At 36.7% G+C, this 15,755-nt stretch overlaps 1 protein-coding gene across 1 annotated transcript in view; it reads right to left on the reverse strand.

The window, feature by feature from the left end:
• Positions 1-15,379, reverse strand: part of LOC109406058 (heme transporter FLVCR2) — a 236,224-nt gene extending 220,845 nt beyond the window's left edge. The window contains exon 1 of the mRNA XM_029870156.2: positions 14,517-15,379. The gene's annotated coding sequence lies outside the window, so the exon portion shown is untranslated. The remainder of the gene's footprint in view (positions 1-14,516) is intronic.
• Positions 15,380-15,755: the final 376 nt, after the last annotated feature.

Below are 15,755 nucleotides of genomic sequence, written 5' to 3' on the forward strand. Positions count from 1 at the left end.
ACCATATCTGAACCGGTAGTGTTCTGGAACCGTTTCCAGATGTCTCGTCGGAAGTGGCCAAATATAAAAGAGAACCAAACCCATGCATGCGACACATCAAACAGTGGCATCTTCGATAACCTGATGAACGGTTAGCACGAAAACAGTATCAGACCATATTTGAGCTGGTAGTGTTCCGGAACCGGTTCTGGATGTCCCACCGGAAGTGACCAAATATAAAATTGAACATAACTCATTCATGCGACACATCAAACAGCGGCATTTTCGGTATCCTGATCATCCATATAAGAACCGGTAGTATTCTGGAATTGGTTCCAGGGAGTCCCGATGGGTGAATGCAAACTTTTTAAGGAGTGATAGAGGATCATAAATGATGAAAAAAATGTGTACCCATATGGTCAAATCTCAAACGTTACGTAGTAATTGAACTTTACATGTTTTTGACTTTGGTTGCCTCAAACTCGCTATTACTTGGAAATGGTCAAGCTTATCGCAGCTTTTTAACCCTCATTCGAAAGTTGATTAAATTTTCTATCAAAAAAGATCCTTCAATCTAATGGTTTAGGTAAATAATTTAGTTTTCTAAAACAAATAAGCTCGAAAGTATTGTTTTGTCTTTCTTGTACACCGAAGTGTACTGAAAGGCTTTATGTTCGCTCAAAAAGAAAATTCTTAATAAAAGGCTCGGAGGGTCAAGTCACATATACCAATAACTCAGTTCGACGAATTGAGATAATGTCTGTTCGGATGGTTTGGATCGGTCGAAGCGTTTCGGAGTTAAGGACTGTATCGGAAATTAACTATAAACGTTCAAAATTGCCTGAAAAATAATCTGTTCGAAATAAACATAACTTTATTTTTGGAGATACTATATAAATCTCTTAAATAGAGAATGGCAGTTCTGATTTTCAAAAAATAATCATTTAACTTATACTTTTATCTCAAAGATTGCACATATGTTTTTAAAATTTTGGACACCTCCTAAAAATTTAAAATTGCGAAAACTGTGGGAAAATATTCAATTTTTTCTCTCATTTTTGCGCAAATATATTCTTTTCCAGAATGCTCATGATATAGGAAAATTATTTTTATCAAGAAAAAATCCCTCCGCAGTTTAGGGCAATTCTTAAAAATGAAAAAAGGTCATTTTTCGAGGAACTCTTTTTGTATGCGTCTTCAAAGAACGATTACGCAAATAAAAAAAATACGTTAGGTTGAAAATTTGCATTTGTTTCGATTGGGTATGTATTTAAATCTATTGTAGAGGTAGTTTTACCAGAGAACGGAATTTTAAAACCTCTGAAGATATTTAAAACAGAGCGTCAAAGTTCGACCAAAAAGTTGGTGTTTTTTGGGATAGACCGTATTCTTAATATTGGAGGTTTTTCTATCCAAAATAAGAATTTTATAAGTCTGTTTTAAGTGATATGGTATGTGTACATAACTGCTAGTAATAATCATTATTTTTCAGATTTTTTCCCGTACAATTTTTCTTCGCTACAAATGATTGAAACGTTAAAAAAATTTCAAAAAAATGCAGTTTGTACAGATTGTTATTTTGTGTGGTATACTCATAGAACCATATTTTCAATAATACTAAACATTTTCCAAATTTCTTCAAGCTGTTCCAAACTTAACTATATTCTGAAGATTTCATAGAAGAACCGGAATAAAAAGACCAACCGTGCTTCGAGATAGAGCATTTTTAATGTTTATAGTTAATTTCCGATACAGTCCTTATGGCCATTTCAGTGATACGGATCAGCACCGGTGGAACTAGCCGTATATAAAACTGAACAAAGCCCCATAATGCGACACATCAAACTGCGGTGATTTTGTAACCTTTAGCATGGTTTAGGCATCGTACACAAATAACGTAACGCTATAGGGAGAGAGGGGAGTCCAGCTTAGCGTTACGATCCATACAAAATATTTTGGTTTTCATACAAAAAGCGTTACAAGGGGGAAGGGGGGAGTCTGAAAATGCCGATTTTAGCGTTACGTAATTTGTGTCCCATGCCTTACGAATTTTATGCGGAAATGAACACTGGAGAGTGGAGACCAGAAATTCCACGATTTCGGTCCAAAATTAAAGATGGCGGCTCCAAATTCAAGCTGGCGGCTGTTTAATGGAGTTTCAGGCTCTAAAACCATGCAATATGGGTATATTTGGTATGGGGAAGAAGTTTGGACTTCAAAAATGGCGATCAGAATATCCAAGATGGCGATCTTAAATCCAAGATGACGGTTCAACATTCAAGATTGCTGCTTTTTAATAAAGTTTCAGGATCTGAAACCTAGCAATATGGGTATATTTGGTATGGTGAAGATATCCAGAGTGTAAGAATGGTGACCAGAATATCCAAGATGGCGGTTCAACATTCATTATGGCGGCTGTCTAATGGAGTTTCAGGCTCTAAAACCAAGCAATATATGTATATTTGGTATTGGAAAGATGCAAATTCATAGTGGAATTTAAAGGAACAGTACTTAACACGATTTTCTTTTTATTGGAAAGATGTCTGGAGTCCAAAAATGACGATTTAAGTATCCAAGATGGCGACCAAACTATCCGAGATCGCGTCTCTAAATTCAAGATGGCGGCTGTTCAATGGAGTCTTACGACTTGAAACCATGCAATATGGGTATACATATTTGATATGGGGAAGAAATCTGGACAATCTGACAAACAGAGTATCCAAGATGGTGGTCTAAAATCCAAGATGGCAGCTCAAAACTCAAATGACTTCTGTTAAATGGAATTCTAGGCTCTAAAACCATGCAATATGGGTATATCTGGTATTGGGACGAAGTCTGGAGTCCAAAAATGTCGATTACAATATCCAAGATGGCGACCAAAATATCCAAGATGGCGTCTCAAAATTCAAGATGGAGGCATAAACTTCAAGATGGCAGCTGTTTAATGCAGGTTTAGACTAAAATCGTTCAAAATGAGTATATTTTTTATGGGGAAGACAGCCGGAGTTCAAAAACAGCTACCAGAATATCTAAGAAGGCGTCTCAATATTCAAAATGGCGGCTGATTGAGTTTTGGGCTCTAAAACCATACTGAATGGGTGTATCTGGTATGGAGAAGAAGACAGGAGTCTAAAAAATAGCGACCAGAATTTCCAAGCTGCCGGACTTTAATCCTAAATGGCGGCTCAAAATTCAAGGTCACGGCTGTTTTTTAAGAGTTTTAAGCTCAAAAATCAAAAACCAGATAAACGATGATGCCATGAAATGGATTCTGGCCAAAGTCTACGCTCCATACACATTTCAAATTTTTTGTATGGACAAAAGTCTTCGAGGGGGGAGGGGGGTGTCTGAGATGGCCAAATTTTGGTCTACGTGATTTATGAACAGCGCCAAAGCAGATTCTCTTCATAAACACTTATTTTACTTCTATTTTATTAAAATAGTTCTTGTACTGTTCTGATTTCTGTAAAAGCGCAGATTATAGAAATTCAGTATAATTTTACCAAAGTTTTTCAAAAATAAACAATTAATTCGATGGAGATAATAGTTTTTTTTTTGAAATTCTAACTTTTGCACTTGACGAGTTAATTTAACTGAAAATGCAACCTGCAAGCAACAATTTGAACATATTTTATCCCGGAGTTGTGGAAAATCCAAATTTTTACCAGAATTCTATAGTTTTGATATGCAGTGTACTAAAGACTAAGATTTACAATACAAAAGTTTTAAAATAATTAGGGAAAACCTAATTTATAGAAATAACTCTGTTGATTTTCTTAGAGATAATTTGTAATCTATAAAATGACTAAAATATTATTTTTTAAAGCGAAATTAAGACATTTTTCACAATCTCGCCCAAACCTTCGCGACCTACCAAAAATCAGCCCCCGATCCATCTGTGTGTAGGGTTTAGCTCGAATCCAAAGTAAGATTCAATAAACTACGATCAGAAGATTAAAATACAATACCTAATTACTCGCGCTCTGAAACAGCGACTTTATATCACCACGTCACAGCCAATTCTGTGTTCCTATATGTTTCCCGACTACTACGACCGTTTCTTCTCGTTGTCCCTAACAACGAGTCTTGGAACCCCGATGCAAATCATCTACTCCTTATTTTATAATAGCATTATCAATTTTCTACACTGTAGTTCGTGACCCACAGTTTGAGAAACGCTGTATTAGAGGGTTATTGTACAGACAAAGAATTAAGAACTGCTTCTCCTTCAAAATAACTTATGTATAAAAACATCAATATTTAAAAACAAGATATCTCAAAAACACCAATTATACCTCCGGAAAACTTTCAGATTTATTAGATCTTGAGTGGTATATTTTCAAACAATTATCAAATTTTGCCGAAATTTGCATCTTTTTGAAAACACTGCTAGTAAAAATCTACATAATTTTTACTATTTTGCCCCAAATACCATTTTAAAAGTCCTGTAAAATTGTAAAGTTGGTATCATCAGACGCAGGCTACTTTGATCAACACGTGTGAAGTGTTAAAATTGTTAAATTTGCAATTAACATTCAAAATAGTCATGAGAACGTTATTTTCACGTAAAGTTTACTATTTTTAGTATAACTGTGTTATTTTAAGTCACCACATAAAAGTACAGGTAAAATAAATACAAGTCTTCGAAGACGCCAACTCTAAAGAATGCACTCCCAAAACGCTAGAGGTTTTTACTTGCTAGATCCCGCTCGTGGCCCAATGTGCAATGATAAACTCGTTATGAGATACTCGTGATGATTATACTCGTTATGAGATACAAAAATGACAATCGTAAAAAAATCACGACTATAGAGAAAAGAGAAACAAGAGTTGAACTGCAGACCACGGATCTTAAGTAAGAAGGTATTATGTCCAGAATTGTTTGAACAGCCATATAAATGTACCAGAAGTATTGTAGTTGTACATTGAAGTCCCGTCAGTAACATTGACTACATTCAACGAACGTTCGTTACAGCATGATACGGTATGTAGATATTGTAACCCAAACATCAACTACCACAGCATCGCATTGCTCTTAATGTTGTGAGGTCTTGCGATCATCAACGTAAATGAATTTCTTAGACAGAATAAACAGAAATGATGGTATTTAGATCCAGTAGATCTTAGAATAGCAATTTCAGAGTAGTTTGGATTAACTTGATCCCCCAAAACATGTACCATGAAGTTTCTCAGTGTTAGACAAAGGCCAGGCCTCAATTTGTCTATCGTTGACTATGTTCCGCGACCATTCATTGCGTTTAAAATTTTATATAGTACTAGCTGTCCCGGCAAACTTTGTCTTGCCCGGTTGTGGTGGTTTGACAACTGTTGAGCTCAAAATAGCACCGCACTCTAGATTGATTTCATTTCGGTCGTGTTGATTTCCTTCCCAGCTCATGGAAAATCAGTTCTTTATCAATTTTGTTACTTTTCTAGTTGATATTTGTAACTTTTCGTACATATAAACACAGCCACTACGAATACGAACCGAACCGTGCGAGAGTCATGCTGATCGGTTCATCCGTTCTTGAGTTTTGTTGCCTCAAAGGAACTTAAAACTCATTTTTATATATATAGATGATGGATGTGTGAAAAAACTTCGGAACAGTTCTGGGATGAAAATTTTAACAGTTTCGTTACGATACATTGCTTGTCGAGGATCAGTAAAAATTATTGATAATTAGTAAAACGTTGAACGAAGAAAAGCCACGTTTTTTGGCAACTATCAAAAAGGGAGATCTCCCTCGAGGATGCGAATGGGAGAGGTATCAAGCTTTTTAGCACAACTACTATTCTTGACTGTAAAAAAGAACTACAGTAGACGTTCGATAACTGCAACATGTTTACGTTTCACTTAGCGAACAAAATTCGATAACTGCACGTTAGACAGGCGTCAACAACCAATCAATTGACGTTAAATGAACGCAAAATTCATTAAACCGATCATTTGGACTAACTTGGTGCACCGTTTTGACGGATAGCGGTGCGATAACTGAAAATTTGTTACACTTACCGGACTTGCAGTTAAAAAGCATTGCAGCTAAACCGTTTGCACTGACCGATCGTCTACTGTACAAGGTTAAATATTATTTTCCTAAGGACTTAGAAACAACACCTTCCATACATGTTTTAAACCTCTAATACCCAACCCTACCTTAAGGCGGGATATCAGGTAATCAGTAAGTCGGTTCTAGAGGCACGTTCTCCTCCATTTGGGAAGTTTGTGTCATTTCCAGGGCAACCAATACTTATATGTTTTTGCTGGTATTTGGGACTGTTCTGCACATCACAAAATAGTTTCTGGTGTCTTTTAAAGCGTTTTTAAATATAAACAAACATAGAAAAAGTGATGTTTTGTTCATCTTTCAGATGGCATTGTTTATTTGTAATGAATCATATTCATATCATATTATAAACATATACATATTTTGTTTTTCTCGAACAATGCTTTCATAGCAAAAGGTGGAGTTAGCATAGGTGGAGTTGAATACACTCTTAAACTGTTTTCCTTAAAGTTACACGGAAAATAAGATTTTCCATGAAAACATATTAAAATAAAAATATTTCATCAATTATAAAATCTCACAATATATTTGACTTAAAAAATTATTCCAAATGGGCTATCAGGAAAAATATGAAAGGGATGTTTAGAAAAAAAAAAATCAAAAACCAAAACTCACAAAATCGCGAATAAAAAAGAATTTCCGTCCAAAACAATTTTAAACCAACTTTTTTTTTTTATGTATTACCGAGATTTTTAGCCCTATTCTAGTTCATCTCGGGATCCACGCTTTACTTTCCTTCCGAAGGAAGAGCTCACATTTTGTGAGTTTGCCGCGGGAGTGGAATTCGATCCGAAGTCCTTGGCGTGGTAGTCAAGTATTCTAACCATCACACCAGGTCCGCTCCACATTTGCAAAAATTGAAAATTGAAGAAAGTCCAGGAGAGATCCTGGAAAGAAATATTTAAGGAGTCTAAAAAGGATCTTCTGGATGAATCGCAGAAAAAATCCGTAGAAAATCTCAGAAAAATCTTCAGGGATTACTCCTGAAGATTCCTCCAAGTAGATCTTTCTGGGATCCCTCAAGAAGTTCTTTCTGCAATAAACCTTAGTTAAAATTACAAAGAAATAACAACAAAAACGGCCTCTCTGAAAATTCTATTGGAAATCGTTATCAATTTCCTGCAACAGTGCCTTCTGGTTTTTCTCAAGAAGTTATTTTTGAAATCTCATAATGTTCACCAATACAAAATATCTACTGGAGGAGTCCCAAAGAAATTTCATGAGAAGAATAAGTAGAAAGGCCAGAAAAATCTCCTTGAGAAAGTAATTCCTCCAGAGAGGAGGACTTTCTGTAGGTTGCCCAAACAAAACATATGGGTGACTTGCAGAAGGACCTTCTTGAGTAATCTCAGAGTTTTAGAGAAATCCTAGGAGAATTATCCTCAGAAATCCCAGAAAAAAAAAATCCAGCACGAATGTCAAAAGGAGCTAGTGGAGATATTTAAAACAGATCTCCAACTGCAAAACAAAACTTCATGAATAAACTCCTGGGTCCTAGAAGGAACACTTTGAAGATTCGTACAGGGACCTTCTGCATAGGTCTAAGAAGAAATATCTGGATAAATCCTAGAAGGAACACTTTGAAGATTCGTACAGGGACCTTCTGCATAGGTCTAAGAAGAAATATCTGGATAAATCCTAGAATGGATCCCTCAAAATCACACAAGTGTTTCCTGGAATAATGTGGCTTTGTGGCCGTGCAGTTAGAGGCGTCAGTCGATGTGAACTTTTCGTCAGATGGAAAATTCTCCACTGTACCTGTACCTCTGGGTGTTTCGTGAGTTGTCCGTTGTCTCATGTTAGTAATCGTTCAGTCTGTACAACTTCTGGTTGAAGACCTTATAATGCCTTTTTACCAGAAGGAAGATCACCGATAGAAATCCTTGAGAAATTCCAGGTAGATGGTTTACAGTGCTTCTAGAAATATTTTTCTTCAAAAAAACAGAAGGAACTGCAGCTGCAGGGAGAAAAAAACTTCCGAAAGACTCATAGAAGAAATATCAGGAGGAATTCCAGACCAGTTAGACTAGACCAGTTCTACAAGAAAGTCACAGAGTCATTTAATGTATTGACGTCTCCAGTGTCTCGCTCTTGGCTAAAAATGCCTAGGTTTTCTATAACTAAGAAATGCTTTTAGGAGGTTGAAATAACGCTTGACTTATTCGGGATAAACAGTAAATTCTTAAGGAACATCAATAAGGGGCCGTCCATAAATGACGTAGCATTTTTTTACAATTTTTGACATCCCCCTCCCCTCTCGTAGCCTATTTTCCTATACCTAATACAAGACTCATAGCATAACCAGATACTCGACCCCTAATGTTTATTGCATTATATAATTTAATTCATTAGGTCCAATGTAGATTGTGCGTTTTTCATCATAAGATGTAAAACACGAGATAAATGACATTATATTGGCCATATAAATATTTCAGGCCAACAAACGCATAAATCAATTATCAACACGTCCATGACCATATTCAATGATTACTTAGCGATTTGAATGCCATTTGTGTTCCATATACTGAAGTAGATAGGTGAAAATTACACTAGTTTACAGCATTTTTGGACTCGGTAAGCTGATTATCATTTTTAGGTAGAATGCCCTGAACTCAAAGACGTAAAGACAAAAAAAATGCAGTAGAGCTGATTGTTTTTTTACTTTTCATGTAAACCTGGTAATTTTTAATTCATTGTTATCAATTACTCACTTCATATATAACATATGTATTCACCTAAACTTGCAAACATCTTATCTCTCAAATGTACGTTGAGAAAGAATGTTTCGTTTGTATTTTTCTCATTGGAAAATGTTTCAAAAATGTTGTAAAAATTGAAAATCGTCCCATCAGTTCGCTAATAACACAACCTTCATGAATCTGACGCAAAAACTTCATTCAGCAAATAGAAAAGGATTATATTTAGCTTTCAATTCATGCCCGAAAATTGTAGTTGGTTTACTATAATGCAAAATATTTAAATTTTAGTAAATTCCAAACAATGTAAAACTCGAGTTTCAGCTTACACTAAGGCCAGTAGTACACAGGGTCAAATATTTGACAAGGAAAGAACTCAAGAAACAACATCAGTTTGACACTAATGAAATTCGATCGAGTCAAACAAGATGTTTGAGCATTGGTTTCTTTTTGGACAAATATTTGACCCTGCGTACTAGCAGCTTATTTAACTAGTTTACTCAAACAAGTATGCATGGAAAATGTTGGCCGTAGATACAGGATCAAGACTTTCCATTTTATTTTGAAAACCAGTGTTGTTCAAATCTAATCTTATCTGCCTGGGAAGCAGTCGGTACGAGAAATCGTTTTGGAAAATAACCGGATTCGATTACGCCCAATTAGCTTTCTTAGCAGTTATTGACGTTTACGGCTTATCGTGTAGAGTACATTGGCGTAGCTAGGGGGGGTTCCAGGGGTGCCTGGCACCCCCTAGAACAAATTTGGCACCCCCTAGAATTTTTCCTTGACAGTCACCTAAAATTTAAAACTTTACACAATAATTCCAAAATTTATAATTGGCACATTTGAACAAAACTTAAGCACATCCGGAATTACTTATATACCTGTTGTACGTTTTGGCGTTTTGGATATTAGTAAGAACAATCAACAGACTTCTCCCTGCATTCCTACAGAAATACCTCTCTCTAGGCTTCCTTTATGCATTCCTCTCGATATTTCAATAAACTTCTCTTAGGCGTCTCCAGGCAGTCCGGATGGGGTTGTACATACTAGAAATTTCTGCAGAGATTGATTCAGCAATTTCTCCTAGGATTTCTTTGGAAATTTTTACTATGATACTTCCGGGAACTCTTCTTGGGATTCCTAAAAAAATCTATTGGGATTCAATCAGGAATTCCTAGTGGGATTATTCAAGACAATCTTCTTTTCAGAAGTTCCTCCGGTGATTCATACAGGAATTCCTTCAGAGATTCTTCCAGATATTTCTCATTGAATTCCTTCAAAAAATCTCTATGGGGTACCTTCAGAATTTCTACTAGGGAAGTTCTGCCGGAAATCTACTAGGGAAGTTCTGCCAGAAATTCTTCCGGAAAATCTCCCTGGGGTGTTTCTAAAAATCCCTTTGGCCATTCTTACAGAGATTTCTTCAAGGACTTATCCAAAACTTCCTCCTAAGGTTCTTCCAGAAATTCCACAGGGGATTTCCCCAAGAACTTCTATTGACCTTCCTCCATGAATTCCAGCTGAAATTCTTCAAGCATTTCCCATTAGGACTGATTCTAGGATTTCTGCATAAATTACTTCTATGATACCTCCCGGAATTCTAGGAATTCCTCCAGATATTCCAGCTGGGATTCCTCAAGCAATTCCTGCGGTTCTTCCAGCTATTCTTCCTCCAGAAATTCTAACTGTGATACTTCAGAAATTGTGCTACGGATTCTTCTAGAGCTTTCTCCTGCATTTTTTTGCTGAGATCTTTCCGGGCAATGTTTCTGAAATTCTTACAGAAATTCCTTTGGTTGTCCCACCAGGAATTTGTCCAAAGACTCATCCAGAAATTCCTCCAGGATTTTATCCAAAGATTCCTTCAGAAATTCTTCATGAAACTCCTGCAGAAACTCCTTTTGGCCTTCCTCCAAGAATACCTCAAACAACTCCTCCTGTGGTTCTTCCAGCAATTCCTCCAGAAATTCTTCTAGTGATGCCTATACGAAGTTATATTAGCATTATGACTGGAATTCTTCTGGAATATCTTCCTGATAATTCTTCAGAAATTCCTCCTGCGATTTCTTCAGGGCCTTCTCTATAGATTCTTCCAGAATACCTCTACCGGTTCTTGCAGAGATTTCTCTGGGTATTCCAAAGATTTTTCTTTGGATACCCCCTGGCATTCCTGATGGGTTTCTCTAGACATTCCTGTATAGTTTTCTGCAGCAATTCCTCCTAGGATTTCAGCTGAGATTTCTTCTTTGATACATCCCATAATCCTTTTAAGAATACCTCTTTGATTTTCGTGAAATTTCTTCAGAAGCTCTCCGGTGATTCCTCCAGGAATTTTTATCCAATGATTCTCTAATAAATTTCTCATGCGATTTCTCCAGAAACTCCTCTTGGCCTTCCTCCAGGATTTTCAGCTGGATTTTACAAGCTATTCCTGCTGCGGTATTTCCAGCAATTCCTCCTAGGACTCCTCCAGAAATTCTTACTATGATACCTCGAGAAATCCTTCTAGGGATTCTTCTAAGAATTTCTCCAGAAATTCTTTCAAAAACTTGCTGGGATTCTTCCTAGGAGCCTTGCAGAAGTTCCTTCGGTGTTTCCTCCTGGAAATCCTAGTTTTTTTTGGATACTTCCAGAAATGCCTTTGATTCTTCCAGGGATTTTTCTAAAGACTCATCCAGGAATTGCTCTAGAGTTTTACTCTAAAAATAATCATTGTATTACTCATGGAGCTTCTCTTGGCTTTCTTCAAGGAATTCCAGCTGAAGGAATCTCAATAGAAATCTCAAGAGGAGTCCCTTAACGAATTTCGGAAATAGTTGGAATTTTCAGAGAAATCCTGAGATGTATTACTAGACAAATCTCTAGTGAAAGCTTGCTCAAAGAAAATCCTATAAAATTCACGAAAAACTCAATGACAAAGTCCCATAGAAATTACCGGAAAAATTTCATTCAAAATTACCTTCGAACTTTCAAAGTAGTTGCCAAAAGAATTCTTATACAAATTACCAGAGGAATTTCTGAAGAAAATATTAAAGCTTTTTAAAGGAAATGGCCAAATCTAATCTCAAAATAAATTACCAAAATATTCTATAAAAATTTCCACTAGCATTCACAAAAAAATGAAACAAATAAATTTGTAATTAAATAAATGCAAGTAACTCGGAATTACCGACGGTATTCCGAAATCATCTGCTGCAGGAATTCCTTACATAATTACTGAGCAAAATTGTATAAAGAATTTTCATTAAAATTATAGAAGCGATTAATAAAAGATTTTCCGAAGGCGTTTTCGAAAGAATTGGCAAAAATAATGAAAGTCCAAAATATTAAAAAAAAAAAACAAAAAAAGTAGAATGACTTGCCGAAGACATTGCCAAAAAAAAAATGCGAGGGAGTTCCCAGTCATTGTCGAATGAAATATCAAAGGCTACACTAAAAAATTCCCAAAGAAATTGCCTGAATAGTAATTTGAAAATTTTATAAAAGGGTCTGGGACCATTTGGGCAGGGGGACCTATTTTGGGCACTTGCTACTATAACTCAGTCAATTTTTAACCGACTGACTTGATTTTTGAGACACGATCAGATACGCACAGTATCTAGCCATGTGCAATAATTCAAGTCAATCGGTTTGAAATTGACTTAGTTATAGCAGCAAGTGCCCAAAATAGGTGCTCCTGCCCAAATGGTCCCAGACCCTATCAATAGAATTACTGATATTAAATAATCAATGTATGAAAGACTTTTAGTAGTGGCGAAGGAAGTCCCGAAAAAAACATTTCAAAAGATTTTCCAATGAAATAAAAAGCCAAATAAACTCCGAATGGAATTGGCGAAGAAATTTCCTAGATAATTGCCGATAAAATTTTCAAAGGATGCGTGAAAGGTGTTTAGTATGAAATTCCAAAAAAGATTAGAAAATAAATTTTATTATTATTATTTCTTTATTAGTGAGGCTTTCAGCCACAGGCTGGTTCACCTCCTAAAATAAATTCTTTAACATATTACCGAAGAAAATTGCCAAACCCAAATGAATTGATAAGAGATTTACAAAAAAAAGTCATGATTGAAATAAATTGCAAAATAATTTCCAAATAAATTTCCGGGAATATTCCCTGAAGAATTACCGAAAGATCGTTTTGTCGAATCACAAATTTCTTGTATTATACGTACAAACCAGACTCGATTATCTGAAATTTACGAAGCTGAAATTTTGACTGGTTACTACAATGTAGGTTTTACGTGAGTCAGAATCCCGAAGAGAAAATTTGAAGTTCGCTCGCACCAAATTCCGGGTTTTAACTGGATTGATAATATGTTCGTGAAGCTTCAGAATGGAACTCATGATAATCGAGTCCAAATTTTGTAGTTTTAAGAATCATAGTAACAATTCCCCTATAGAAGTATTTTCATGCCCACAAGGTTGAACAAATGAAACAATAACACTGTCGCCATCTAGGTCGCCATTTATTTTGTGGTCAAACCAAAAATTTAAATATGTATCCTGATATTACAATTTTATGTATTATTTATAACTTTTACAATTGTTCTTAAAAACTATTTTAATTAGAGTTGTTATCATGCAATAAAGCAAAAAGGATGTCACGATGAATACAAGTTACACGCAAATTTGAGAATATTTTGTAGTTTCCAAGATTGAAACTTTCAATTATTACTCTGAAAATGTATTCTTACGGACCTGATTGTTTTCAATCCACAAAACAAAGGGGTTTTCGCGATGATTGTTGAGTTCAAACTCATAATACAAATCCCATGTATTATACACAATCAAGTTATCAAATTTTTAAGCCTCAAATTATGGGGAAAGTGTCAAGTCAGTACAACGGTTGGGATTATTCAAAAAAGTTTTCTTCAAAATATAGCGTGTTTAAATTTGCGGACTAATTTTTCCCGCGACGCAGTATATCATTATACTGAGAAATTGAGGGTGGATCCTAGGGTGGATCGGTATTTCTTTTTACAAAAAAAGCAAAACAACCTGGAAGCTATTGAAATTGGCACCCCCTAGGCACCCCCTAGGAAAAAATCCTAAATACGCCAATGGTAGAGTAGACTACATATATAGCACAAGCACCACAATAGCCGAGCCTTCAGCAGCGTTGCGATAAACAAGATAATTCTTCTAACTGATTAAAGCTCAGGTGATTTTTTTTCTCCATCAGACCATGATTATAATCTATGCAATTAACAATCTTTCGAGAAAGGTTGCCAGATTTGAGAATATGCCGGGAATCAAATAGGACTGAAGAAAAAAGTGTGGTTTAGCTCTACCTGAAGAGATATCTTAATAGATGTTTGTATAGTGTCAGGCCATCTGACCAAACGCCAACAGACCGAATGATTTGTTTGATTAAGGCTCGTTCAAAGTCAAAGTTGTTTTTTCAATAATGTTACAATTTCTTATTTTTATGTGTTCTGAAAAATTATGAGACTCTCTGAAAAAAAAACACTGACTAAAAATTGAAATCCTCATCATTTCCCCAGTCTGAATTCAAATAGCACAGCAATCCATAACACCCCTCATTCCCGTCAAGTGCACTATTAAAAACAAAAGCCACAAACCCGCAAACCTACTGTGTCGTCACGAAGCGTCAAGCCATCGCATTTGTCTACGATGATGATACGACAAGCATGCAAGACGAACTGCCGATAGTAGACACTCGCTGTAGAAACATTGCAAAAAGAACCGGTTGACAAACGAGTGGAATTTAGCACTGCTCATTAAGGAGAACAACTGTAGCTGTTGAACTTACTTTTCGGGATTCCCGCTCAGTCCGCCTCGGGCGACGAAACGTAATCACTAAATTATTCACCATATAGGCCGAAAATCACTCATGAAATTATTCCATTATTATTGATTATCACTCAGGTGTTGCGGACAGTTTCTTCGCCGTTATCAGCAGACAACTAGTTATCGGACAAATCCAGTATCACTCACGCTCTCATAAAGTAGGCTTTTCAAAATAATCACTCAAATTGCAATAAACTGTCAATAAACCAGCGGTTCACACAAACACAACCCCTTTATAAATTCCGACGATCAACGGTTGAACCTTACTCTCCTTATCAGAGCGATACGATTTAATTGACGCGAATCTTAAACAACGTGTAAATCAACAACACCTTAAAATGTTGCCATCCAAGTAGGCGCACTTCAGCAAATCACTCCCACACTCTGCCTGCTAGCCTAAACAAGGCCTGCTCTGATTGCTGCAAACGCGTCGTCCGATGTCGGCACCACACTTCAGGTATCAATCGCGCCACAGCAAAGCAAAGGTAGACGTACCACAAAGCACCAAGCGGCGGAAAACACGTGCAACTCGACTGACGATTGGAACGCGAATGACGCCCGACTAGCGCGTTCTAGCGCTGGGAATATCCTGGTCGGATGCTGTGTCTGCGCTGGCAAGGACCGATTCCACGAAGGAGAACCACGTACACGTTCGGAAACGCGTCCAAACCCAAGCGAGGTACACGAACGAATGTTTGGATCGCCCTTATCACCGGCAGTGCTTCCAGATTAGGTCGGCTGAATCCAATCCAACATCACGCGAGAGCATCCACATCTCGCACTCACTCTCGATCTATTAGGATGACATCGGGCGCAGAACGGATTCTCTGTTTATTGGTGGTAAGGGGTCCCATTGGAAATGGCAGGCTATTGACGCGCCAAAGTTTATTAAAATGTGCTATCATGTGTGTCTCCGTCTATCTCCCCCGTTTGAATCCACGGACGACAGGTTGACTGGCAGACCCGGCGAACTCGATTCCCCCTGAATTATGCTACACGGGAAGCATTCGCTTGGCTATTCAAATTGCTGCCGAGCAAAACTTTATCGTGCATATCGTTCCCGGTCTCTGTTTATGATAACACATTCAATGTACTCGCTCTGGTAGAGCGGATTGCTTTGATACGATCAAATCGATTGATTCGATTCAAATTTCCTGCGTTTACAATTTTTGTAACGCATATGTCTTTTAAAAATGTCACA

Source organism: Aedes albopictus, chromosome 2 (assembly GCF_035046485.1).
Source record: "Aedes albopictus strain Foshan chromosome 2, AalbF5, whole genome shotgun sequence".
NCBI lineage: Eukaryota > Metazoa > Arthropoda > Insecta > Diptera > Culicidae > Aedes > Aedes albopictus.